The sequence below is a fragment of the Pseudonaja textilis genome, chromosome 3 (genome assembly GCF_049901715.1).
Source record: "Pseudonaja textilis isolate UNSWEBS1 chromosome 3, rPseTex1.2, whole genome shotgun sequence".
NCBI lineage: Eukaryota > Metazoa > Chordata > Lepidosauria > Squamata > Elapidae > Pseudonaja > Pseudonaja textilis.
The window spans coordinates 169,017,841-169,045,299 of NC_141992.1; the positions used below are offsets into that span (position 1 = coordinate 169,017,841).

Consider the following 27,459-nt stretch of genomic DNA (forward strand, 5'->3'; position numbering starts at 1 on the left):
ACCTCAGAATTTTAATCTACTTAACCTATTTTTTTAAGTGGGTGAAGCTTAGAGATAGTATTTTGTTATAGTTGAAATGACAGTGATTTTTAGGCCACATTTAACATTCTCTTAAATATAGAATATTGTCTCAGTAATTATATATCCATATACATATACATACATATACATACATACAGACCTCGTTGAAATCTTGCCAAGATACTCTCAATCTTACATGGGAAAAGACCCAAACATGCCAAGACCTGCATGTATGTATGATATGTATGTATGTATGTATGTATGTATGTATGTATGAAGGATATTCAGCTTTGTTCGGGTATTTTCCCACATCATTATAATGGTGCTTTTAAAGTTGTAGTGACGTTTTGGCAGAATCTCATCTGCCATCATCAGGCTTGTGTATTGAGTTCGTCTGTGTGTCAGGCTTTCACAGCCATTTCTGTTTTAGATTAGATTAGATTAGATTCAACTTTATTGTCATTGCCATGGATACAGGCAACGAAATGCAGTTAGCATCCAACCAGACTTTTTAAATTTGGTGCTAGCCTCAAGCTGTGTTAGAATGGTTAGGATGGTTTTTTTTCTTCATCCTGATTGGTTGGGAGTCTTGGTCTGTTTATTGGTTTTGGAGTTTGCTGTGTTCTGCTTGATTGGTGCTTCTAATATCTTCTGTCTGTTTTGTAGCGTTTTTTTGGCTGGCAACATTGTATTTCGTGTATTGGGGGCTTTTAGTGCGGCTTGGCTTCGGATGAATGGTTGGCTATCATTTATTAGGAAGCTAGGTTTCATTTGCGTGGCTGGTTGAGGTGTGTTTGGGCTGGAGGTATCAGGGCATGTCTGTTTGTGCCCAGGTGTTTTCTTGGCTTGTGGTGTGAAGATTTTTTTGTTTGTGAGTGCAGGCTTCCAGATAATTGACAGTCTGGTGGAGTCATCTCTTCTATTCATGCTTTCAGGTCTTTTTGCAATCTCTATGGCTTCTCTGATAATTCTGTAGCTGGTTTTTTTTATAGTGGCTAGGGTTTTGGTGCCATTGAAGTCGATGCTATGACCTGTGGCTTTCATGTGTTGGACTAGTGAGGAACTGTATTCCAGCTTTTCTACTGCATTTTTGTGTTCATCTAGGCGGGTACTTATTCTTCTGTTGGTCTGTCCGATGTATGTGGCCGGGCATGATGCACAGGGGACTTCATATATGCCTTGGTTTTCCAGGTCAATTTTATCTTTGGGGTTTCTTAGGATGGCTGCTATTTTTCTGTCTGTTTTGAAGGCGGTCTTGATGTGATGCCTGTGTAGTATCTTACTGATTTTGTCTGTTCCATAGGTCTGTTCATCTTCTAGGTCTCTATTATGTCTCAGTGTGTTTTTGTGGATCAGGCCTGTGATTTTGCTTTTGTGGAAGCTGTTGGCTGTCAGTACTTTAGTCAGGGTGCATCGTTCAGTCTTTATGTGTGTCTTGTCTGCCAGGCATTTGATTCAAATATATATATTTGTTTTCTTAAGTTTTCGTGGGTATTTATATGTATGGTATTCAGCTTTGTTCAGGTATTTTCCCACGTCATTATAGTTGTGCTTTTAAAGTTGTAGTGACCCTTTGGCAGAATCTCATTTGCCATCATCAGGCTTGTGTATTGGGTTCGTCTGTGTGTCAGGCTTTCACAGCCGTCTCTGTTTTAAATTTGGTGGTACCTCGTGCTTTGTTAGAATGGTTTTTTCTTTCATCCTGATTGGTTGGGAGTCTTGGTCTGTGTTTATTGGTCTTGGAGTTTGCTATGTTCTGCTTGATTGATCTAATATCTTCTGTCTGTTTTGTAGCATTTTTTGGTCTTGATTGGCTGGCAACATTGTTTTTTGTGTATTGGGTTTCATCTGGGTGGCTGGCTTGGGTGTATTTGGGCTGGAGGCATCAGGGCATGTCTGTTTGTGCCCAGGTGTTTGTTTGGCTTGTGGTGTGGAGATTTTTTTTGTTTGTGAGTGCTACAAAACAGAGAGAAATATATATATATATATATATCTGAGGTTCTCGCGGGTATTTGTATGTGGATCTTAGGTTATTTGGGTTTTCTCCCACGTAAGATTGGAAGTATCTAGGCAACGTTTCAATGAAGTCTCATTCATCATCTTCAGGCTTGTGTCTTCGGCTCTGTGCTTCTCTGAAAAGCACAGAGCTGAAGACACAAGCCTGAAGATGATGAATGAGACTTCATCGAAACGTTGCCTAGATACTTCCAATCTTACACAGGAGAAAACCTGAATAACCAAAGATCCACACACACACACATACACACACACACACACACACACACACACACACACACATTCCCAATCTTTAGTATCAGGATGATCAAGAATTCAGTGTGTGTGTGTGTGTGTGTGTGTGTGCGTACTCTTTAACATATGGAAAGTACAGTATAAAGATGGGAAAGATCATCACGTTTTAATAAATAATCATTTCCGTGTTTTAATAAATCATCATTGTACAGAAACACCAAGACATCAGTGAGTTTCTAACATTTTAATAGGAAATGAATGCTTTTTACCTAGGATTTTTGATTACAGTGATGGGATGATGTAATCATGTTGGAAGTTTGTACATACCACTAATAATTAGAATTCATTTTCTACTTTGGGAATGCTCCTTTTAGACAGATCTTTTAACCTTTGGGCTCTTTAAGGTATTTATGAAGCCATATGGACTATTTCAATATATATTTCATTGCAATGTATTCTAAAATCAGGTCCTACTGAGCAGTAGACAAACAATAAATATCCCCAGTATAGTCCTTTTTATGTGACATAACCATTGGATGTTCATGTGTATTTCTTAAAATTTTCAGTATTCTTTCACTGGGTTAAGGATAAAATGATGAATTTGAATATTGAAATGAAAGAAGTTGCAGCAGATTGCTACATCCTTGCATTTCTTCTGTTGTTAATGAGAACTGCAAGGATACAATTTTTGAAGCAAAGAAAAACAATCGAGAAGACAATATTTTTCTATCTTTTATGTTATTGATCACCAAGTAAGTTCAATACAATGGTGTCCCTGCATGACACATTCGAAACTTCTGATTCGTATTACTATCAAACTATATCTCCAAGATACATTAACATTCAGTGACAGAATAAAAGCCATGAGTATGTTCTTTCCAGGAACTTTTCACAGGTCTAGTATGAAGACTGGGCACCAATTCTTATTAAATGTTGACAGAACTGCATTCCAATAGGCCCCAGCATTAATCCTATGTTGAAAACTCTGGTCTTGCTATCTCATTGCTATGCCATATAGTGTGTGCGTACACACACACAATGTTTGAAATGCAGTAATACTGAATTCATAATATATTCTGCAGATCAAACAGTTTAGCAGAACACCAAGGGAAAATGTACAAACGGTCAAATTTGAACCCTTTTATGTGCAACTGGTGGCTACTTGGTGCATCTAATAGAACTTTTTTCAACCAGAAGGTTTCCAATTAAATAAAATTTCAACTAATATAATTTCCTTAACTCAATGAGGCATTTTTTGCTGAACAGGTTTTTGATTTGGCCAGAGCTCATATTTTTTCATTTCTTTACTAGCAAAAAACTGAAATCCTTTAAGATGTAGATGAGCCTGTATCTAAAAGGAACTTAACACATTGATAAGTTTAATAAATGTTAGAAACAGATGTGAAAGGACGATTAAATAATAAAAATTATTTCTTCACTTGTAGCTTTTTCTTTTAACCAGAACAGAAATTGTGCTTGCCAGTACACATTGTTCTAAAGAAAAAGCTTTTTAATGATAGTACATTGCTCAAAAAAATAAAGGGAACATTTAAACAACACAATGTAACTCCAAGTCAATCACACTTCTGTGAAATCAAACTGTCCACTTAGGTAGCAACACTGATTGACAATCCATTTCACATGCTGTTGTGCAAATGGAATAGACAACAGGTGGAAATCATAGGCAGTTAGCAAGACATCCCCAATAAAGGAGTGGTTCTGCAGGTGGTGACCACAGACCACTTCTCAGTTCCTATGCTTTCTGGCTGATGGTTTGGTCACTTTTGAATGCTGACAGTGCTTTCACTCTAGTGGTTGCATGAGACAGAGTCTACAACCCACACAAGTGGCTCAGGTAGTGTAGCTCATCCAGCTCATCCAATGCGAGCTGTGGCAAGAAGGTTTCCTGTGTCTGTCAGCATAGTGTCCAGAGCATGGAGGCGCTACCAGGAGACAGGCCAGTATATCAGGAGACATGGAGGAGGCCATAGGAGTGCAACAACCCAGCATTAGGACTGCTACCTCCGCCTTTGTGTAAGGAGGGACAGAAGGAGCACTGCCAGAGCCCTGCAAAATGACCTCCAGTGGGCCACAAATGTGCATGTGGCTGCTCAAATGATCAGAAACAGACTCCATGAGGGTGGTATGAGGGCCCGACACCCACAGGTGGGGGTTGTACTTACAGGCCAACACCATGCAGGATGTTTGGCATTTGCCAGAGAACACCAAGATTGGCAAATTCGCCACTGGTGCCCTGTGCTCTTCACAGATGAAAGCAGGTTCACACTAAGCACATGTGACAGACGTGACAGGGTCTAGAGACGCCGTGGAGAATGTTCTGCTGCCTGCAACATGCTCCAGCATGACCAGTTTGGCAGTGGGTCAGTAATGGTGTGGGGTGGCAATTCTTTAGGGGGCCGCACAGCCTTCCATGTGCTCGCCAGAGGTAGCCTGACTGCCATTAGGTACCAAGATGAGATCCTCAGACCCCTTGTGAGACCATATGCTGGTGCAATTGGCCCTGGGTTCCTCCTAATGTAAGACAATGCTAGACCTCATGTGGCTGGAGTGTGTCAGCAGTTCCTGCAAGACAAAGGCATTGATGCTATGGACTGGCCCTCCTGTTCCCCAGACCTGAATCCAATTGAGCACATCTGGGACATCATGTGTCGCTCCATCCACCAATGCCACATTGCACCACAGACTGTCCAGGAGTTGAGGGATGCTTTAGTCCAGGTGTGGGAGGAGATCCCTCAGGAGACCATCTGCCACCTCATCAGGAGCATGCCCAGGCGTTGTAGGGAGGTCATACAGGCACATGGAGGCCACACTCACTACTGAGCCTCATTTTGACTTGTTTTAAGGACATTACATCAAAGTTGGATCAGCCTATAGTGTTTTTTTCCACTTTGATTTTGAGTGTAACTCCAAATCCAGACCTCCATGTGTTGCTAAATTTGATTTCTATTGATAATTTTTGTTTGTTTTTTTGGTCAGCACATTCAACTATGTAATGAACAAAGTATTTAATAAGAATATTTCATTCATTCAGATCTAGGATGTCTTATTTATGTGTTCCCTTTATTTTTTTGAGCAGTGTAATTTAGAAATAAATATAAGTACATTAGAGCAAGCTAAAGCTCCCATAAATTATTTTTCTTTCACTATAGTGACTACAAGCAGGATATAACCATAACCATATCCTTTTGCTAGTGTTTTCCAGCAAGTAGAATTAAAGGGCTATATAGGATATATAGCAATTACCACTCTTAATAGCTTTATTTGCTTGATCTTCCTTGAAAGCTACTCAGTGAACATTACTATACTTTGTGATAATACATTCCTCACTGTTGTGCATCTCTGTCCATTCCTCTTCAATCAATAGCTCCAGGTTCCAATATGAAAAAGATAGAAAAACATTTTATCCACTTTTTCCGTTAATCATTATTTTTTCTACATGAAAAAACTTCAACATTTTTTCTCTACTCATCTTGGCAATACATCCTTATATAACAGATGTCTGTACTTCTAGCTTCGTTGTTGAGTACTTAAGTATATTTATTGATAGTGTCAATTTTCTAACATAAAAGGATAAAAATAACTCAACTGAAATATCATGAAATCCAAGTTTAAGGCTTATGGATAAGGGTGTCTTCCTTTTCAAAGCTCATTTTTGTCTCCTGCTTTTCAGATAGTTTAAGAGCGGACATAGGTTATGCAAAAAAACAATAATAATTATCACTTCTACATATAGTATATTCATTAAGGCAAATGGGAATTCAGAAATGGTTAGAAAGTCTATATTATTTTACCTAAAGTTAGAAGTGTTAAGAGTTTACTTTGGTTGCATACCAAAGAAAATGTTAGGAGAATAGCCTTAAAATTTACACAATGGAAAACCCTAATTTTGATTATTAGTCAGCTACTCAAAAGAGTAAGCAAAGTAACCAAGACATTTTTTCCTAGGGTTTAGTTTATTTAAAAATTTTTGATATAGGAAATAGCCAATGAATAGATTAATATACCCAATGGTCTATTCTCTACATGTGATTTCTGCATTTATTGTTTTACCATAAAGATAAGACATCATGAAGACATAATATATAATGTTTTGTGTTCTTCTTTTCTAATAGTCATAGAAGGAAAGACTGTATTGGTTATATAAGAAATAATGTGTTTAGACAAACCAAAATTCTGTCTAGTCTAACATCCTGTTTTCCACAATGATCAGTCATTATCTATAACCAGGACATGGACATTTTACCACAGATGGGTTGGTTGCTAACTAGGATAAGCTGAAATAAATATATTTGAAAAGCATAGAGGTTGTCAATATTAGGTCACATATCAAAAGGCAGTTATGTACTTTTCAAAGATTAAAGTGGTTTGACACACAATTGACTAATTCCCAATTACCTATCAACATTAAAGCATGCTATATTTCTTAACGCAATGAAATTGTGCCCTTTTGATAAATTATGGTTTATCAACCATAGGATGATCAAGCCATATTATTGGTTAATATGATATGCAAACCCAGCCAAATTCACTTGTTAAAAATTCTATCCGATCACAAATGCATTCCCCAATTCTGAAGTATGGTTTGAAAACTCTAAATTTATGAACCTTAGGTGATAGCTGCAAAATTCCTCAGCTATTTAAATCTCAAAATACATAGTACAGTGTAGTAACCAATGAAAAATAATTTTAAATAGATTCTGATAGATAGACAGTAATTTGCTAAGAAGTATATTTTTCTAAAATAAAACAGGTAATTTGATTCAAACTTAAATGCAACTATAGGAATATATCATTTTAAAGACTTCAGAATATATTTTTCATAGGCACTGGCATTAAACAAAAGTAATTAGACTTCAATATGTATTTCTAATTAAATTGAAGCAGGAAAGCAGCTCCAGTATGGTGATATGATACCAAGACAATTGGGTGACTCCATGCACATTTAAAGTAATTTAAGAAATAGAGATTTTTGGATATTTTGATCTACTTTGAAGAGAGCAAATTAGTACTGGCACCTATAACTGCCATTCTTAATGAAATCCATATGCTGTAAATGAGGAAAGTTGCCATAAATAGTACTAGCCTGAAGAGACTGTATCATTGCATGGCAAAATATAGTAAATGCTATATATTTAAAATATGCAAAGATGGGATATAATCTTCATAGTCTTGAAGAAAAGCCAGTGGTTGGAAGATTTATGAGCTCCTGGTGTGTACGATATATAGATTTCAGTGCACTAGATCGCCTCCTTTTGTGCACGTTGGAGTAACGTTTCCTCAGAAAGGAATGGAACTTTCATTAGTGCTGAATGAAATTGCAAGTTCACGCTATAGTTTTCTGAGTACTGCAAGTTATTGAATAAACCCAAACATCAGTACCATTCCAAACACTGGTTGGGCTCATGCATCTTATTACTTCATACAATAAACTTTTGTATTTACCTGGTAGGAAGAAAAAGGCCTCCTCCTCCTCCAGTATTTAGTAGTGCATAAGGTCTTGTTAGATTCACTGATATCACTTATTAAATTGATAAGTTGTCAAAAACAAAACAATGGGCAGGAGATGCAAATAGCTGCAGTATTCCCTTTGGTAAACTGCAGATAACATAAGGTTAGCCTGAACATTGATGCTATTTGGCAGGGATGAGGTCCCAAGTGGATTTTAATGCTTAAGAAGCTTTTCTTCTACATATTTCTCTGTGCAGCTGCTTTATTCTGGTCCCTGAATTCATCCTCCTTTGCTCTCCATATTCTTCCTTCTGTGTTGGAAAAAGGGGAGAAGGGGATATATGTGTACATATTTTTCAATGTTTCTATGATGGGGTAGCTTGTATGAATGCCGATGAGAATCAATTAATTTTGCAAATGGGATATCCTGTTTTATAGGCAATTAATTTAATTACGTTATAAATTTCTTTTTGTCCTGGCTTTGTCATTTTTGGAATGTAGCTTTTGAAAGTTTTATATAGAGCCATAACTGTCTGCTTATATATTATGCAAATATGTCACAGATATATTTTCATACTTGAGGGAAATCTCCGGGATGGGTTTCAGTTAAAGTTGGTATTCTTTGGTTAACAAAGTTAGGGAGCTGTTAACTATTCATTGAAAAGAAAGGTGAGTTTAATTTTTTCACTTGGGTATAAATATATAAAACATTTTAACAAACATGGAACTAAGCTGAATATATTTTGGAAGATCATACAAAAAATATTTGAAAATACAGTGGACTTTTTTGGAATTATAATCCTTGATTTTAATTTCTTCAATTTTATTACTGGAGATAAAGTGAACAGACTGGGTAAAAAGCAATCTTTTAATGTATTAATGGTCCTCTGTATGCCTTCTTTGACATTTTTACACTTACATCCAACAAGGATTTGAAAAGGAAAGTACTTATTTCAGAGAGGTCTCTGTGAAGAGTCTAAAAAAGGATGTGCATGGCTATGTCCGGAAAGTGCGTATCTTTAGGTAGTATGTGATCATAGGTAATTGTGTATTAAAGCATCTGAAAAATGTAAGTGTTCATTCTTCCTCCCATGATTTTCATGCCTAAAACTGTTACATACAGTTTCATCCATGCTCATACATTACAGAGGTGGTTTAATCATCCGTAAGAAATTACTAGCTTCTCTGTTCGTGAAGCATGACATTTCAATTGCACAGCCAATAAAAGAATTACACAAGGAGAGCTGAAATGATTTACTGTATAGAAAGCCACAAGACCAAGGTTACCATGGTGAGCTTACCTTTCTGTGCAAACAAGGTCAAGTGAGGGTGACCCTTCAGTGGACAACCTTCAGTTATAACATGGTAATATATTGCTCCAACAATGGTTTGTTGGTTTCCTTTTTAAATAAGTAAAAACATTTAACCATTTTTGGAAATGTGTGAGGAAATCACAAGTCTGTATTTTCAGGCTTTGTCTATCAGCAAATAGAATATCCGTACTCCATACATCATTGCTTATGGTGACGTAGTTTCCAAGGATATTTTTATGATAATCAATCAGAATTATTTATGAGCACTTAAATATATGTGTATACATAGGAGAAAGAAGGAGGTTCTAATATATTCTCTTTCATAATACATTATAAAAATTATTTCCATTTTACTTGGGACAAAGAGATCACTGATAATAATTTCTGTGCAGATATGGCTAAAGAATTCGGAGGAGGAAATAACTACAAATGTGATTAAAATATTTGAATAAAGCAGCAGAGTAGAAATAAAAGATGTTATCTAGTGCTTCTCTGAACAATATTACTGATGCAGAAAATGAAGGCTGTTCTAATGTCTCTTGAATTCCATATACCATAGGAAAACAAAGTCCTTTGGGTTATGAATCTTAGGTTTAAAGAGAAAATCATCAAATATTTAAGATAAAAATGCAGGAATACATGCTTGCTGTCATGTGTAAATTTAGTGATTGTTATGACAAGGTTTTTAAAACATTCATTGCTGGAATATTTTTATGAAAATATTCATTAATTCAAACTGACATTCATATGGGGAACTGCATTTCATAGATACAAAAATATCTCAATGAATAAGAGATCATGGTTGTCAGGAAGGTAGGGGTGAAATATATAATAATCATGTTTAAATTATACATTATAAGCCATACATATTGGTGTTTGTTATATTATGTATTAAATGTAGTGGATAAATCAAGTTGTTAGAATTGTGATGTGGCCAAAAGACAGAAAAAATGACAAGTAGAACTAGGCATGTAGATGTTATCATACTGTATAATTCAATGAGTATTTGTTTTATATATATTACTGTACCTTCCACTATAAAAATTGCATTCATTTATTATACCAATTCCAAATTATAAATTCTTGAAGAATCTTTTTCTGGAAAGTCATAGCAAAGATCTGAGTAATCCATTTATTTAATATCTTTATAAACAGCATTCCAGTATAAGATTAGCCATGGAACCAAAAGCATTATTGATTTCAGAAATAATTTTATAATATTGCTATATTGCAATGCTGAAATGGCTAATCTAATTCTTTTTTGTCGGAAACTCTATGCATTTAAAGTAATGCATGAACTTGAAAAAATATGAATGCAAACAATATTTATTGTTTGTTGTTCATATTGAAACTTCAGAAAATCCTTTTTGTATGGAATTTAAGATAAAGATACAGTAATGTTTTAAACTGGTAATCAATAGATTCATCTAGGTGCTGCAGCAAGAACTAAAGTACAGCATATATTTAAAGCATATAAAACCCGTCCTTTGTTTCTGAATAAAAATGCATGCAGAGCATGAAGTTTTCCTCTGTTTATATAGATCCTAATTTATATGCACAAAGGTATTTTAGATATTATGGTGGCCAGGAGACCCAAAAGGTTTTATTGGGAAAAGACAAAAGTAAATAGGTTTTAGTGTGTATTATCTATCAAGATTAGAGTTTATTGTGGCTGGGCTGATGCTAGACTCAACAGAAAAGAAAGCCAAGTATGTATAAACTGATATACCTGTGGAAAAAAAAATCATAATCCTTGATATAGAAATCCTGTGAAAAGATCTCCATAAGATTTAATGCCATTGTGGAAGTTTATTACAGACATCTACCCAGGTAGAAGAAGTGTGAATTATTCTTTTTCAAATCAACCCACAAAGTTCAAGAGGGCAGGCTATAGTAGTAATGGGAGACTTCAATTACCCTGATATCAGCTGGAAAATTAACTCAGCTAGGAAGGAGAAGTAAAACAGATTTCTTATGTCTGCTGCTGACAATTTCATTTTTTAGAGATGGAAGAAGAAACAAGGGAATCAACTCCTTGGACTTAGTCCTCACAGAGGGATTGGTCAATGGACTGAAGGTGTCAGACATCTTCAGGGAAACTGCCTATGTCATGATGGAATTTAAAATACCTGAGGGAGATAAAACTGATAGTAGTCAGTTACACGTCCTGCTGATGAGGAGGGTTGAATTTAATGAAATTAGGTGAAAGGTGGGCTTCAAGTCTTAAAAGATAAGTCTTAAGTAGAATGGGCAATTTTGAAAAAAATTAAATATTGAAACAATATAATCTCATAATAAAATTGGAAAAAGTCTGAAGACACCCGTATAAATGGGATAGAAGCTGGTTTTCAGCTTATTTGTCTTTGTTTTTATTATTCTGTACTGTCTGCCAGATGGTAATAGTTAAAAAAAGGGTTCCCAGGATGAGATGGATCTTTGAGAATGTTTTGAGCTTTCTTAAGGCAGTGGGAGCTATAAAACTCTTCCAAAAAGGGGAGAGAGCAACCAATGATCTTCTGGACAATGACATTAACCCTCTGGATTGCTTTCCTACCTGCCACTGTGCAATTGGCAAACCATACAGCGGTGCAGTATGCTAAAATGCTCTCTATGGTGCAGCGGTAGAAGGTCACCAGCAGTTTCTCATTCAGTTGTTGTTTTCTGAGAAGCCTCAGGTAGTATAATCTCTGCTGAGCCTTTTTGACTAGGGTGCAATGTGGGCACCCCAGGTCAGGTCCTCTTTTAGGGTAACACCCAGAAACTTAAAACTGGCCACTTTCTCCACTCGGTCTCCATTGATAAGCAAGGGTTGGATGTCTGATCTGTTCCTTCTATAATCCACTATAAGCTCCTTGGTCTTATTGGTTATGGTCTCCACACTACAAAAGCAACTGGTCCACCTCATCTCGGTAGGCAGACTTATCCCCCTTGGAGATAAGTCCTGAAGGAGAGGTTGATAATGAGAACTGTAGGCCCAAAGCTGTAAGAATGGAGTCACAAAAGCTAACTTTCAGAGTGCAATGAGGCTGGAGAAGGTAAATAAGAGTTCTTGAGGAGTATGTCCAAAAACTAATAAGAGTCCAGGTGTTCATTAATTCATGATGGGGAAAAGCAAGAAGCAGTAGCAGGAAAAAGTGAACTAGTTTAAATTCTAACTGCATATCTTTTCTCAAAAAAACTGGAGCTCTTCCTAACATGACCGAGAAGAGGAGTAGCAGAGTTGGAAGGGACCTTGAAGGTCTTCTAGTCCAATCTCCTGATGAAGCAAGAGACCGTATACCATTTCAGACAAATGGCTGACTAATCACTTTCTAAAAACCTCTAATAGTAGAGCACTCAAACGTCAGGTAAGCCAGTCCACTGTTCTCGCTGTCAAGAAATTTCTCATAAGTTCTAATTTGTACCTCTGCTTGATAAGTTTCTGTTACTTCTTGTCTTCAGATGCTTTGCAGAACAGGGTGCCCTTCTCTTCTTTGTGACAGTGACTTAAATATTGGAAAACTGTTACCATATCAACCCTAGTCATTCTCTTCATTAGACTTCATTAGACTAAATATATCTAGTTCCTGTGTCCTTTCTTCATGTTTTAGCCTCCAGTCCCTAATCGTTGTTCTCTAAACTGTTTCTAGAGTCTCAACATCTTTTTGAGATCATGCTGATCAAAACTGGATGAAGTATTCCAAGTATGGCTTTTTAGAAAGCTGCAGCACATTGCTGACTCGTATTTAAGTGGTCTACTTTGTCAAATGTAAATTCAGTTATACTTTGTCCATAGCATTTTGCTTGTCCACTAATTTAGACACTTTTTCAAAGAATGCACATACAAACCCATGTTGTCTTCTAGGAAGACCTTTGCTTGTTTCTATGTGTTTGCGGATCCATTGCTTTATCTTTTCCAGAATCTTCCCAGGTATTGATGGGTGGGTATTTTCCTGAGTCCGTTCTTTTTTCCTTTTTTGAAGATTGGAACCACATCAGCTCTTTTCCAGTCCTCAGGTAGATTCCTTACTACACCAGGATTTTTGAACTATATGGTTCAGTAGTTCCAAGACCATATCTGCCAGCTCCTTCAAAACCCTGGGTTATAATCCATCTGGTTTTGGTGATTTAAACTCATCTGGAGCGGATAGGTGTTTTCTTACCATTTTCTTGTCCATTTTAACTTGTATTCCTAATATATTTTTTCTGGTATTATTGTTATATTGCACTATTTTTCCCTTTTGTATAAAGATAATGCAAAGAATGAATTAAGCAGTTCCACTCTCTCCCTGTTGCCCTTTAATCTTCTCTCATTAGTAGAATTATAGTTTTCTTGACTTTTTTCTTATTTTTTACATGTTGAAAGAAACATTATTATTATTATTTACATTTGTTATAAGACTAAATTCATTGTGAGCCTTAGCTTTCCTGACTTCATCTTTCCAGATTTGGACAGTATGCTGGTATTCTATCTTAGTTATGTGCTATCAGAGTTCTTTATGCAGCCATTCAGTTTCTTCTGGGATATCTTATTTTCTTTTTTCAGTGGTATTGTGCTAGACTGGGCTTTTATAACCTCATTTTCAGAGTTCCCCAAGCTTCTTGCATTGTTTTCCCCTTGAGGATTTCCAGCCATGGAAACCTTCCCAGGCTCTCTCCAAGTTTGTTGAAATCAGCTCTCTGAAAATCCAAGACACTAGTTTGACTATGTTCTATTGCTTGTGCTTGCATTATGTTAAATTCCAAATTTGCATGGTCACACTCCACCAAAATTCTTGTAACTTCAACCGCTTCTATTATTTCATCTCTCTTAATATGAATTAAGTCTAGTACAGCCAACCCTCTTGTTCCTTCCTGTATATTTTCAGACAAGATTATCTGCTAGGTTTGTCAAGAACCTCTTTGATGTTCAATTACATGTAGAGTTTGTCTCCTACTTGATACCAGGATTGTTAAAGATCTCCATTAATGTGCTTCCTATACAGCTAAAATCTATAAACAAAATTTAAAATGGTAGCATTTTATTATGGGAATTTGGGAAAGTTAAACTTTTACTTTTTAAAAAATTTACTTTCTGTATCGCTGACTATATCTTGATTCCTTCCTACTTTGAAAAAAAGAAGTCATAGATTGGCTTTCACTCTTAACATTTTCCACCCAAATCTGAGGAGAAGTATTGTCAAGTATTGCTAAGATCAACACTTTATTTCATTGAACAATAATTTGTTTAGATTTTGTTACTCAGTTACAAAAACATTTAGACTTCCACAAGTATTGGATTATAGATTTCAGAACCAGTTCAGCAAACTAGATAAAAATGAGAGACTGTAGTATGTGTCATAGTTCTATTGGTATTATATGGAAATGAAGCATTTTGCAAATCAATATTATTAATATTTATGTTCAGAATAAAGATAGTATGTCTCATACCAAAACCTGTAGGAATGGTACTTGAAAAAAGATTGTTTAATCATGTGATAAGTCCTTGAATCCTGAATTTTGTATTTTATTGATCATCCTAAGGTTGCACTTTAATACCCATATTTTATGTATTTCCTTTATTATTGTAATGGTATGTGAAAATGAACTTGGAGGAGAATAACTTTTAGACTTGCAAGATTCTGTTAATATAACCTTACAATAAAATAGAATTACCTCAAACTCAGCATGTTTCCTGTAGGGTCTACCTCATTAGGCTGACATTCTTGTAAGTCTGAAAATATTTCTTCTGTCTCCTTTTACAACCCAAGAAACTAGGAAGGGTCTCTTCTGCCCTCTTCTCCCAGCCACACTCTTGTTATGGGTTAAGCTGCTTTTTATCTCATGGTTTTCTTGGCTGCATCTCATTGCCATGTCTCCCAAGGTCATTCCCACATACCATTACAATTGTGGAAAATGTAGGTTATTTAAATACAATTCTTTACATCCTTTTGCAATAAATGTTCCATTATTGGGTAAAAGGCAAACGCACCACCTCATTTACCAGGAATCACTTTACTATATAATATTTATACAAATTAAAAACTGTTAATAGCCAAAGATTGTAATTGATTAACCTCTCTGTGTTTACAGCTCACTTTAATTGCTTAAAATGCCATTTGTCAGTTTCATGTTCTATTGGCAATGTTATTGATTTATCTGATTTGGGCTTTGTCTTGTCTCTCGTACATAAAATTCACATATGCAGTTCAAATGGGAAATGACTCTATTGATTTCCTTAACTTGAGCCCAAATGCTAAAGATTTTTGGATAAGCTTTCTCATTACTTAAGCCAAAATCAATAAGAGAGAGCATCTTTTAATGAAAGAGCAGTTTGAGCAACGTACTTCAGAAATGGGGTCCTGTTCATTCTTTGCTTTACGAATCGATTGCCTCGGTTCCTTAAGTGAGGTCCAATTGGTTGACATTGTGGTTTGTCTTTGTGTGTAAACTTGCAGCTTCAGTAAAATGAAGACAAGCTACAGAGATGGCAAGAAGGAAGCATTTTTGCTGCAATAGAAAAATGATCATCTACTTGTCTAGGTACCACATTTTGAACTTCTGGGATCCAGACACCTATAAAACTATTAAACCCAACACTTATTTGTTCTTTCTTTTTAGCAGGCAGCATTCAGGATATAATTCTATAAAACTTTTAAGCTTCCTGGTCTTGTTTCTCTGTTAGACTTAGCTTTTATAAGCAATGCTAAATGTCTTTGGTACTGCTAATTTATAGCTTTTTCTATAACAAGTTACTGTTTTATTTAGAGTTTTATGCCTTATAAGAATGTCATTATTGTTAGCTTATAGGAATGTCATTATTGTTAGCTTGCTATTTTAATTAAGGCTCCCTTTTGCTGTTTACTTTAGGAATTTTGATTTATTTTCAGCATGAACAGATGGACAAGAAATATGCAGAAAGGAAAAAAAAAGAGAAAACTGAAGTCAGAGAGCAACAGAATAAATTTGGAATACTCTGCATGTTATATGGGCAGGCCAAACATCAGGTACTGTACTAAGATATCATTAACTGCTTTGGAGTACATAAATTAAGCTGATTACGCCTCCACTTAATTAACTGAGAATGACCTATTGATGTATAGGTAGGGTAAGATAGAGACTACATGCTGCTCTGTTTTAAATTTAGAAGGTTTCAATTAGTTCTACTATTGACAGAGGGTAATGAAAGAAAAAGTTTTCTGTGCTCAGTATTCCTGCTTTTGAAGTTAGCAGGGCATTTCTAATGCCATATTCATTTTGTTTTTTGCTTTTGCTTGGTTACTTTGTCTTAGATTTTTAACAAACAACAAAGTTATAGAACATTCTGGATTATTTTTTAAAATGCAAATTAACCTGTATTGGTTGCTTTAAGAGAAGACTTTTATTCAGCATGTAGTTACACTCTTTCTGTCATGTTGTCTTTGAGAATTTAAGCAGCCAGCTATATGCAGGATTGCAGACTGTGCATTTTCAATTGACATATAATCTTGGTCTAATGGTAGTAATGGTTTCATTAATAGTCCTGATTCATCATGTGGTCAAAATAACACTGCAAATCAGAATGTATTTGTGAGCAGGAGATAGCATTAAAAGTAAACTGTGATATTTTTTTAAGGGACTGATTGGCAATATACTTTGCACACAAAACATACAAAACATAAGACCTCCTTGAATTAGGAAAGAAAATATTTAGTCTCCCAAATAATGGATAAAAATCTGGCAACTTGAAATGTGTTACGTTGTTTGACCCAAATGAATCCTAGATTTCCCTATAATTTACACACCATAACTGGTAAAGATATCTATCTTCTATCCTGATATTGAACAAGATCTAAGTTCTGTGATCATACCTGTTTCCTCAACTTTTTTTTGGAAAAAAGTTCACTATAGCTAGGTTACTATGTTGGTGAACATTAATAGTATCATATTATAATATTACTAAAAACCAAACCAGAATGAAAAGTCATTCACTTTAAGGACCACAAAGCAATTTTGCCCAGAAATAAAAGACTGGACTGATGTCTGCTTCTCTTGAGATAGGAAGAGCATATAATATTATGATTTCAAAATAAATAAATGCCTACACACACACACACACGTGTGTACACACACACACACACACACACACTTTGGAAGAGGTAGGTTAGATGAGATAGTAATCTCTAAGATGTTGCAACCAGTGAGGTCCAAAAGATCCTCCAATTTCTCTTTCAGACTTTTTGTTGTTACCTTAGCCATACAGAGCTAGGTAAGTAATAATCAAGTTTGATGTAATGCACCTTCTGGGGCTTTACTGACTTGCATAACCAAATATCTTTCATTTTTTTCCCTGTCCAATCTCATTTACCCTATGAAGTTTAAGGAGTTCAGTATAATTCTGCACTTGAAAAAAAAAAACCTCGTGATTTATATTCTAAAGTAATTTGTCAGGAATCTATTATTTTGAAACGTGTCTAATTAAAGAGCCGTGAGAAAAAAACCTTATAAATTAATGACTTACAAATTGTCTCATTTTCTAAACACTGTTCAAAATTCAACAATCTGCTGGATCATTTTTTCTTATTTATTAGCAATAATGTAAAGCCCAACAATTCTGGAAGATAATTCATTATAGATTTTTCTTAAAAAAATAAAAGTTCTCTTTCTGCTAGTTGTCTTTCTGTTAAATTTAACTAAGGCCCATATTCCTTCAAAGTATACTAAGTAGGTTTTGCATAATTTATGCATACAGTATATATTTGGTATATAATAATAAATAATTAATGGTTACTTGAACATTTATGCCTTTCATTGGAAATAAAAAATAAATATTTTTTTAAAGAAGTGGTGAAGTAAGCTGAAGGAATGTGCATTTATGTCCAAATAACCTTATACCTGAAAAGAAATTGAAATCAATATAGAAATCGCTTAGGGATTATAATTCTACATATGGCACTATACATGCTAAGTTTGGATTTAACGTTGAGGTTAAATATTGATTTCTGCTTCAGTTGTTAACTGAGGATAGAATTTTGGAATTTTATAGAAACTTTTGTTAATAGTTCATTCTGGCATGATTCACATTATCCTGACTATCTTACTTAATTTAATTAGTTATTGAATGTTGATTTGATATTTATAATAGTTTTTAAATCTCAGATTACTGCAGTTATCTTTAATGTGTAGCATCACATCAACATTATCTTGAAATTTTGATTTAATTTTATTTAGCCTGTAACTCTCTTTTATCTTTTTTCTATTTTTTTCTATATTTCCTCTTCATGGCATTTTTAATTATTTGCTAAAATAAAGAAAAAGAGGGTAATTGAGTCTAGTGTTGCCTAGTAATATCAATATATAGTGGCACCCTCCATATTCAATTATTTTATAAAGTCAGAATCCTACAAATCCATCATCTCCCCCTATGCTTTCTACTGAAAGAAAAGCCTTCTTTGAGATGAAGTATAGTGAATATAATTATGATGTGATGTGATTGATACATAATATAACAGATAATCAGAGTTGGAAGGGAGGTAGGTCATCTAGTCCAACACCCCGCCCAGGCAGGAGACCCTACACTATTTCTGACAAATGGCAATCCAATCTCTTCTTGAAAGTCTCAAGTGATGGCATTCCCACAACTTCCAAGGGCAAGCTGTTCCATTGGTTGATTGTTCTCACTGTCAAAAGGTTTCTCCTTATTTCCAGGTTAAATCTCTCCTTGTTCAGTTTCCATCCATTATTCCTTGTCTAGCTTACAGGCACTTTAGAAAATAGCTTGACCCCTTCCTCCCTGTGGCAGCCCCTCAAATATTGGAAGACTGCTATCATGTCTCCCCTGGTCCTTCTCTTTACACTACACTAGCCAAGCCCAGTTCCTGCAACCGTTCGTTGTATGTTTTAGCCTCCAGTCCCCTAATCATCCTGGTTGCTCTTCTCTGTACTTTTTCTAGAGTCTCAACATCTTTTTTATAATGTGGTAAACAAAACTGGATGCAGTACTCTAGGTGTGGTCTTACTAAGGCTTTATAGTACTTCCCTTGATCTTGATTGTATCCCTCTGTTAATACAACTTAGGATTGCATTGGCTTTCTTGGCTGCTGCTGCACACTGCTGGCTCATGTTTAGCTGGTTGTCCACTAAGACTCCAAGATCCCTCTCACAGTTACTGCTATTGTGCCTAGTTTCACCCAGTCTATATGTGTACTTTTGGTTTTTCTTGCCTAAGTGTAGGACTTTACTTTTCTCTACATTCAATTTCATTTTGTTAGTTATGTCCCAGTGTTCTAGTCTGTCAGGATCCATCTGGATCTTGAGCCTGTCTTCTTGGGTGTTAGCTATTCCTGCCAGCTTAGTATCATCTGCAAATTTGGTAAGTTCCCCTTCTATTCCCTCATCTAAGTCGTTAATGAAGATATTGAAGAGTACTGGGCCTGAGACCTTGTGGCAGCCCACTGCTTACTTCCCTCCATGTAGACTTAGACCCATTAAGGACTACTCGTTGAGTATGGTTTGCCAGCCAGTTGCGAATCCATCTAGCGGTGGTGCTATCTATGCCACTTTTCTCTAGCTTACTAAGAAGTAGGTTGTGGTCTACTTTGTCAGATGCCTTGTTGAAATCTAAATATATTATGTCCACAGTATTTTGCTGCTAAATATGTGTATTATGTCCACAGTATTTTGCACAGTATTTTGATATACAGTATAATATCAATAGCACTTAGACTTATATAGCACTACATAGTGCTTTACAACCCTCTCTAAGCAGTTTACAGAGTCAGCGTATTATCCCCAAATTTTATTAACTCTGAAAGATGGACAGCTGAGTCAACCTTGAGCTGGTGAGAATCAAACTGCTGGCAGTGGCAAAATTAGCCTGCAATACTGTATTCTAACCACTGTGCCACTTCAATTCTTCTAATAACATAACATAACATAACATAACATAACATAACATAACATAACATAGCATAGCATAGCATAGCATAGCATAGCATAGCATAGCATAGCATAGCATAGCATAGCATAGCATAGCATAACATAACATAACATAACATAACATAACATAACATAACATAACATAACATATCTCTGTTGGCATTACTACAGGGAAGACCCAATGAAACTGGTCTGCTTTTATGGAAAAGAAGATATTGAAGCAGCCCAGCATGTGTTACTATGGTGTAATATTTATAAGAAAATATGAAATGTCTATATTCTGCCTTTTCTTCAACAATACCCTAGGCAGGTAAACAATTTTATATGACTTTATTCTTTCAGACATTTAGCCTTGAATGGTATCTAGTTTATAAATCTAGTTTATATATTAACTTTTCTAATGCATGATATAATTTTGTAAAATCTTGTTGCAGTTTGCAGATTTTCTTGTAGGTTATGTTTCAGGTCTTTGGCTGTAATAATATAATTTTTTTTTTATAATACATAATCATCAGTCAGCTACAAGCAATATCATATATAAAGGATGGCTAGAAAGTGAAAGAAACTAAGAATCAAATATCTAGTACAAAAATGAAAGCAGTAAAAGCAGTTTAACACTATACAGTAATAAATATAGTATTCATTATAATAAAATATCAATTGATGAGAATTATAAGGTGGTTCAGACTGCAGGAATTTCATTCTGCAATTGTGTTATGAGTTTCTTTCCCTTCCACATTTTAATGATTTATTAAATAATATCATAGTGAAAGGTGTGGCTTATTGTTAAAACTGATTCTGTTTCACACATACCCTAATCCTAATTTCAAAGGAGACCCTAAGAAAACAGAACAAACCACTTCTATTTCTTGCTAAGAAAACCTCTTGGATTATATGTGAAATCACTAGCACTTCAGTTTTATTAACATGCTTTATTTTATACTTGGATATAAAACTTGTAATATTAGTAGATATCTTTTGGAAAACCAAACCAACATGCGGGATTCTTTAGAAAATTCCTTTCACTGTCTTCTATATCTTTCAAAGGGTGGAAAAGGACACAGAAGTATTATCTTCTCTTGACTTGCCGCTAACCAACAAGGCAGGCTTAGTTAAGAGGTTGGAACTAGCAGAAATAACACTTTCAGAAATGCTAGATTTAAAAAGAACAAACAAACAGATTTTCATGAATTCAAAGGAATAAATAGGATTCCATGGCTAAAGAAGCTAATGGAATAAGAGCTCAAGATAAATAAAAATTCCTCAATAGACAGGTACAAAAACATAATTCCAAATTATTCCATGGAGAAGAAATATTGGTGGTGAGGACAGCAAAAGGGTGGCAGCAAAGGTAATAAATATGGCTCCACATTCAGATGTTAGTGAAAACATGTGGAAAAGAGAAGGAAGACAATGTTACAGAAGAATATAGACTGGTAGACTGGTTCTGTAGAACTGAAAGGGAGAATTCTGAATGAGCTATTAGGAAAGCATGCTAAGAATAACAGAAACAGCTTCTTTGGCTGTGTTCAAAATGAAAGAACAAAATGTAGCAGATGCTAAATAAAGAAGGAATTTTTTTTTAAGGGTAATAAAGAATAGTCAAAGCTAGTCTGGCTCAGTGTTCTTCCACAAGAAGGGCAGGATGATGGAACAAGATTGACTTTTGAGATTCACAGAAGCATGTTTTTTTTTTTACTATGAATAAGTTTAAATCTCCAGAACAAAGGAGTACTAGAAGAACAATCTGGTCTGCTCAAACTCTTCTGTATTATTTTTGAGAAATCTTCAATAATTAATGAAATGCAGCTGACTAAACAACTCATTAATTTACCACTGATAATTTCGGAAGGAATGCCACTAGAAAAAGTTGAAAGGATCACAAATCTTGGTTCTAATTTACATGAAAGCTGGAACATGACCACAGAAGTAAAAACAAGGATAAAGAAAGCTTGAACAGCGTTCTTCAAAATCATGTAAGCCCAAGATTACAAATCAGGCTTGTCCGATGCTATATCTTTTCTGTCCTGCTCTATAGAATGGAGAGTTGGTGTGATGACCCGGGGCTTGGCACAAAGGCAACTCACCCAGAGAATAAGTATGGGTCTCTTTATTAGCTCCAAGTTTGCCCAGAATGTCCCAGTTACCTTCCAGTCTGAAGAAAAAACTCTCCCACGAACCTGCAACAACCTTTGGCTGCAGATATTCCAATCCAAACATTGTAAACAGAAAACTTTAAATTATAAATCCAACAAGGCAAAATAAGGTAATAAATCTGGCAGGGCAAGATAAGGAGTTTCAGAAGTGAAGTAACTTGGCAGTAAATCAAACCAGTTGGGAGGTTGCCAGGAACTATGATAACAGCAGTCAACACTAGATAAACTCAGCAATTGCTCCCGACAATTGCACCACCCATCTGCCTGTCCTTTAAACTCCATCCCCAGGTGTGCCTTGTGAAGGGAATCATGGCCCTTTCCTCCCTTGTAAGCCATGCAACCCACATTGCTTTCTTCTCTGTTCTTCCCTGCGTGACCTAGGATGGAGAGGGGGTGGGCCTTGGTCTTCCTCTGAAATCCCTCTCCCCTACTCTGCGCAGCCTGAAATGCCCTTCCCCAGTTTTCTCCACAGCCAACGGAACCACTCTCCTGCTCCCTGTCAATTGTTCATCTTCCTCCTCGGATTCAGTCTCTGACGGGGGCATGACATTCAGTATCTGACAGAAGGCCACTTGAAGAGACTAGAAGCATTTGAAATGTGGATTTACAGGTGGCTGTTACGTATAAGTTGACAAAATCAGAAATAATGAGGTGATAGGCCCCCGGGGAAAGCCAAGGGAATTAATCAAAATCATAATAAAAGTGAAAGTTAGAATATTTTGGACATGTGATGCGACACCCAGAAAAATACGGCATACATCACTTAATCCTCCAAGGAAACAAGCAGAAGACCTGGACTTCATGGCTTCATAGCTTCAAAATCTAAGGGACTGGTTTGGACAAAGCTCAACAGCACTTTTTTGTGTGGCTATTGATAAAAATAGGATCGCCAACATGATTGCCAGAGGTGGCATTCAGTAGGTTCTGACCAGTTCTGAAGAACCGGTAGTGGAAATTTTGGGTAGTTCAGAGAAGTGGCAAATACCACCTTTGACTGGAGATTTTACAGTATCCTTCCCCTGCCATGACCACCAAGCTACACCCACAGAACCAGTAGTTAAAAAAAAAGAATCCCACCACTGATGATCGCCAATGTCCAATGATGGATATGGCAGGAAAAGAAGAAGAGGAAGAGGAGGAGGAAGAATAATAATAGAGGAAACCAAATGTCTCTAATGTCATAAATGGAAGTATAAGAGAAGAGATATAACAAACTGCAGAACAATCAGTCTGACACTGATACCAGGTAAGGTTTTCAATATCTTATAGAGAACAATTTGCAAGCATCCAAACACCAATGGAATCATTATAAGTATGGATTTGTAAAGAACAACATTTGATTTATTTTATTTTATATGAAAATGCTTAATGTATTGTGGGCATGCTATAGATATTGCATAACTTTACAGAAGTGATATAACAAATCCTAACTTCTATAAAGTATTTGATGAAGTACTCCATGATATATCATCAGCATGGTAAATTCTTCAATTTTCGGCCCAATTTTATCTGAGGACTTCAAACCTTGAATAAATGTTTCAAAATGCTGTTGTAAAGAAATAATCAACAAACTAGCTTTACGGATCTCAAATCATGTGCCACCTAATAGCCATAATAGGAAATATACAGTATTAAATAATTGAAACTTTTAAAAAGTTTGGTTAAAGATACCAAAGAAGATAAGTTTTGCTCCAAATCTTAATTAGTAACCTCTTTCCATTGTTGATGTTATTGTTTAGTCTCTAGAATCATGCAACTTAAATTCAGAAGCTTACATAAAAGAATGTTTCTTACTAAGTATCAACAAGGAATGAAAAAAAAATGGGTCATTTGAGTCATATCATGTATTGAACTAGTCAGGTACTTCATTAGGGATAAAATATTGTTAAAAGGATATCTCTTAGTAGCATGCTGATAAAATAATTCCTATAGTGATGGTTTGAAATATTTCAAATGAGGTTTATGCATAGGATTATAAGAAAAACTATGTTAGGTAAGATCACAAGGAACAATGACACCATCTCAACTTCTTAAGCCAAATCGTTATGCTGAGAGTTTTTTTAGCAATCTAGAAAAACAAATGAGAAGCTAAGAAAAACTAAATAATTGCCCTAAGAAAAACTAAATAATTGCCCAGACTAAAAAATGATGATAGGTTTTGCTAGTCTTAATGAGTGTGGACAATATTTGGAATAAAGTGGGGGGTGGGGGGGAGACATTTCTTGACCAATAAATAGATCTGTCTGCACATCTGCCTAATAGAAGAAATTAAATCAGGAGAACTATGCAGGCATCATTTTTTAAATTTAATTATTGTATGGATGCTCACAGACAATAGCAATAGCAATTTTTGTTTTCTGGCAGTTCTTTTAGTTTCTTCCTAGCTAGATTACCTCTATCCAAAACAAAATGAAAAAAAAAAAAGATATATAAGGAGCCAAATTCTGGATAATGTCAAGTATAATGCACGTGTGTAAAGAGGCAGCATATATAATCTATTTCCCAATTATTACAAACAATAAGTAGGAATTATGCTATTTTAAGTCTGTGTGTCAGAGCATTTTCAAACATAACACCAACACTATTTCAGCTCCCAATTGAACATCTCCCCTGCCACTTATATCGAAATGTTGAAAACTTCATTAGTCAAACAAATCTTACTTCTGGCTGTCTTATAGATGGGTGCAAAGAATGGCATTCCATTAATGCCCACTGTCTACTTTTTAATTCATATTATGTGCGTTTTAGAGATTTCCAGAGCAAAAGAATGCAACTGCTAGGAGAGAAAGTGATCCAAATCTGAAAGTATTATGTATATAAACCTATATTCTCTGCTAAAATTGTAGTATTTTGGCCTTATATTAAGGCAGCTGAAGCTTTGGAGGGGGTTTGCCTGGGAACTATGAGTCAAGTAAAAAAATGTCCTGAATATAAACTCTAAACTCTGTGAGCTTCAGTATTGCACATGGAAATATTGCCCTTTCAGCAGTTAAAGACACACAAGAGCTGAACAAGAAGTGGCTCAACTATTGAACAATGGAATTAAGTTCACATCAGGGGTGGGATTCCGCCAGTTTGCACCTATTCTCTAGAACCGGTTGTTAACATTCTAAACAGTTCGGAGAACCAGTTGTTAGAAGAAATTACTGGCCTAATCCTGTAAAGAAGGCAGGAAGGAAACATTCTGGTGTTGCTTACAGAAACTGCCTCTCCGTGAACCCTTATTACATTCTTGGCAGGACTAGACTTACTGTCTCAGGAACTTCTCTGGAGTCTTTTTCCCCTCCTTTGCTGGTACTTTGCTGGTGTGGAGTGACCGTTCAAAATTACAATGGCACTGAAAAAAGTGACTTATGACCATTTTTCACACTTACGACTGTTGCAGCATCCCCACAGTCATGAGAGGCCAGGCGAGGAGATGCGTGCCTCGATGTGAGTGATATTGAGGTGGCCACACCCAGCCAATAACATGACGACCGAGCCACGTCCACCCACTCACATGACCACCAAGACACGCCACCAACAAAGACATGCCCACAGAACCAGTTGTTAAAAAATTTGAATCCCACCCCTGGTTCACATGGGTAAATCAACTTCTGGAGTACTAGAATACTCTATGAGGAAGTATTCACAGCTTTCACCTCTGCCAGTTGTCACAGTATAAAATTTTCCCATAACATTTAGGAGCAGCTGGGAATTGGGAGTAAAGATGTAAACTATAAGAGACAGCACATAATAATTCAGAGCATATGCAGAAGTAAACCCCCAAATTAAAAAAAATACTTTAATATTACCCTTTTGTGGTTGTCTTTAGATCTTCCATCTTCACTAAAATACTTGATGAAATTGGTAATTCTCTTCCATGCTGCTGCGAGAGCCCAGGATGGGTTGGACTCCTCCTGATGATGTCATTAAGCTGAGACTGTTTTTGTATATAAAAGGCCAGCCCCTGGGAGTGTCCCCAGCTTTAACTCAGCTTCTTTTAGTTAGTAAGCTGTGTGTCTGAAAGCACTGTGATAATTCAACCATTCAAACTCTTCAAAAGCAAATACAGCTTTAAGCACAGCGCCCAGGGATCTGGGCAGCTGTGTCTTCAGGAGAGCGGGGCTCCACTTTCCTGCCACGCTGAGGACTCGACATTGCTAGCATCAGGGAAGGCAAGTAAGGGAAGTGTCCATCAACCTCCCCCACAGCCTTTCCCTCTTTCTAACTGCTGAATTTGTCACTTGGGGCTCTTAGTGGCCTAAGAGGTGGGGCTCTTAGTGGCCTAATGGTGATCCTAAGGAGGATCACCATTACCAGAAGCCACAGCACGTGCGGGCGGCCATTTTGGGGGAGCAAATCCTCCATTGCATGAGGTTAGTGGCCATTTTAAGTGGCCCAACTTCAGATTGGCCTCAAAACAAGGGCAAATTTCTTGGATTCCTCATCAGCAAGGCCCCACTAATAGGCAGCACATTCTGAGGGTAGCTTCCAGCACCTCTTGTGCTTTGCCTATTCTTGCCATGGATCAGGACAAGGCCCAAGCTGAACTTCCTTGTCCAGAGGACCTGGCCCGCCATCCATCCAGAAGAAAAAGACACAGACAGCGCTCTCAATCATTACACAGAGAGGTGGCTGCAAAAATTAGGGCTAAGGCTCTGGCCCCCAAGAAAATGTCCCAGGCTAAACTTAAGGCTGAGAAACGAAGATACACTGCCTTAGAGAGACAGTTTAATAAAACAATAGAGCAAATGAGAGGGCAACTGCAATAGGCTTCCCAATCAGGAGAATCCAAGGGTTACCAAGGAAACCCTTCTAGGGGAAGGGAGGAAATTTCAGGATCCTTTGGAAACCCTCCATCTTGGTCCCCTGAGAGGATGGAGGAATGACTTGATCCTCAAGACCTAAGCATGTCAGGGCCTAATTTCAAACAGGCACTTGGGCCTATGTCCCCATTCCACCCACCTGGGTCCAGGGCAGCTCCCAGCCCAGACCGGAATCTACCTTTCCTCCCACTGTGGCAGGCCTTTGATCCCTTAACCCTCCCATTAGCGAAAGGCCTAGGGAGATTCAGAATGTTGTCTCCATTGTCATCAGGCAGGGGTTGGCTGAAGGATTCCAGCAAATCCTTTGGCCCTTAGAAAGGGCTCACTCCCTTTTCCCTTCACAACCCCAGGGCCCCTTGCCCCTTCAGAGAACATAGGGCCCTCTCCACCCACTTAGAATGGGAGGATTATGGGGAGGACGACTGCGCTGACCCTCTATGCACAGTCACTCCCCTCATTCAGATCGGGAAGAGGTGGAGATCTGGGACCCTAACCTCTCAGAGGAGGAAGAATCTCACTCAGATCAACTTCCCTCAGCAACAGTCTTCAAACCAGCCTTATTCAAAC

At 36.6% G+C, this 27,459-nt stretch overlaps 1 long non-coding RNA gene across 1 annotated transcript in view; it reads left to right on the forward strand.

Annotated features, from left to right (window-relative positions):
- The window catches only part of LOC148126409 (uncharacterized), a 148,854-nt gene that overhangs the window by 29,053 nt on the left and 92,342 nt on the right, over nucleotides 1-27,459 (forward strand). The window contains exon 4 of the long non-coding RNA XR_015743244.1: nucleotides 15,882-16,018. This is a non-coding gene — a long non-coding RNA (uncharacterized LOC148126409). The remainder of the gene's footprint in view (nucleotides 1-15,881; nucleotides 16,019-27,459) is intronic.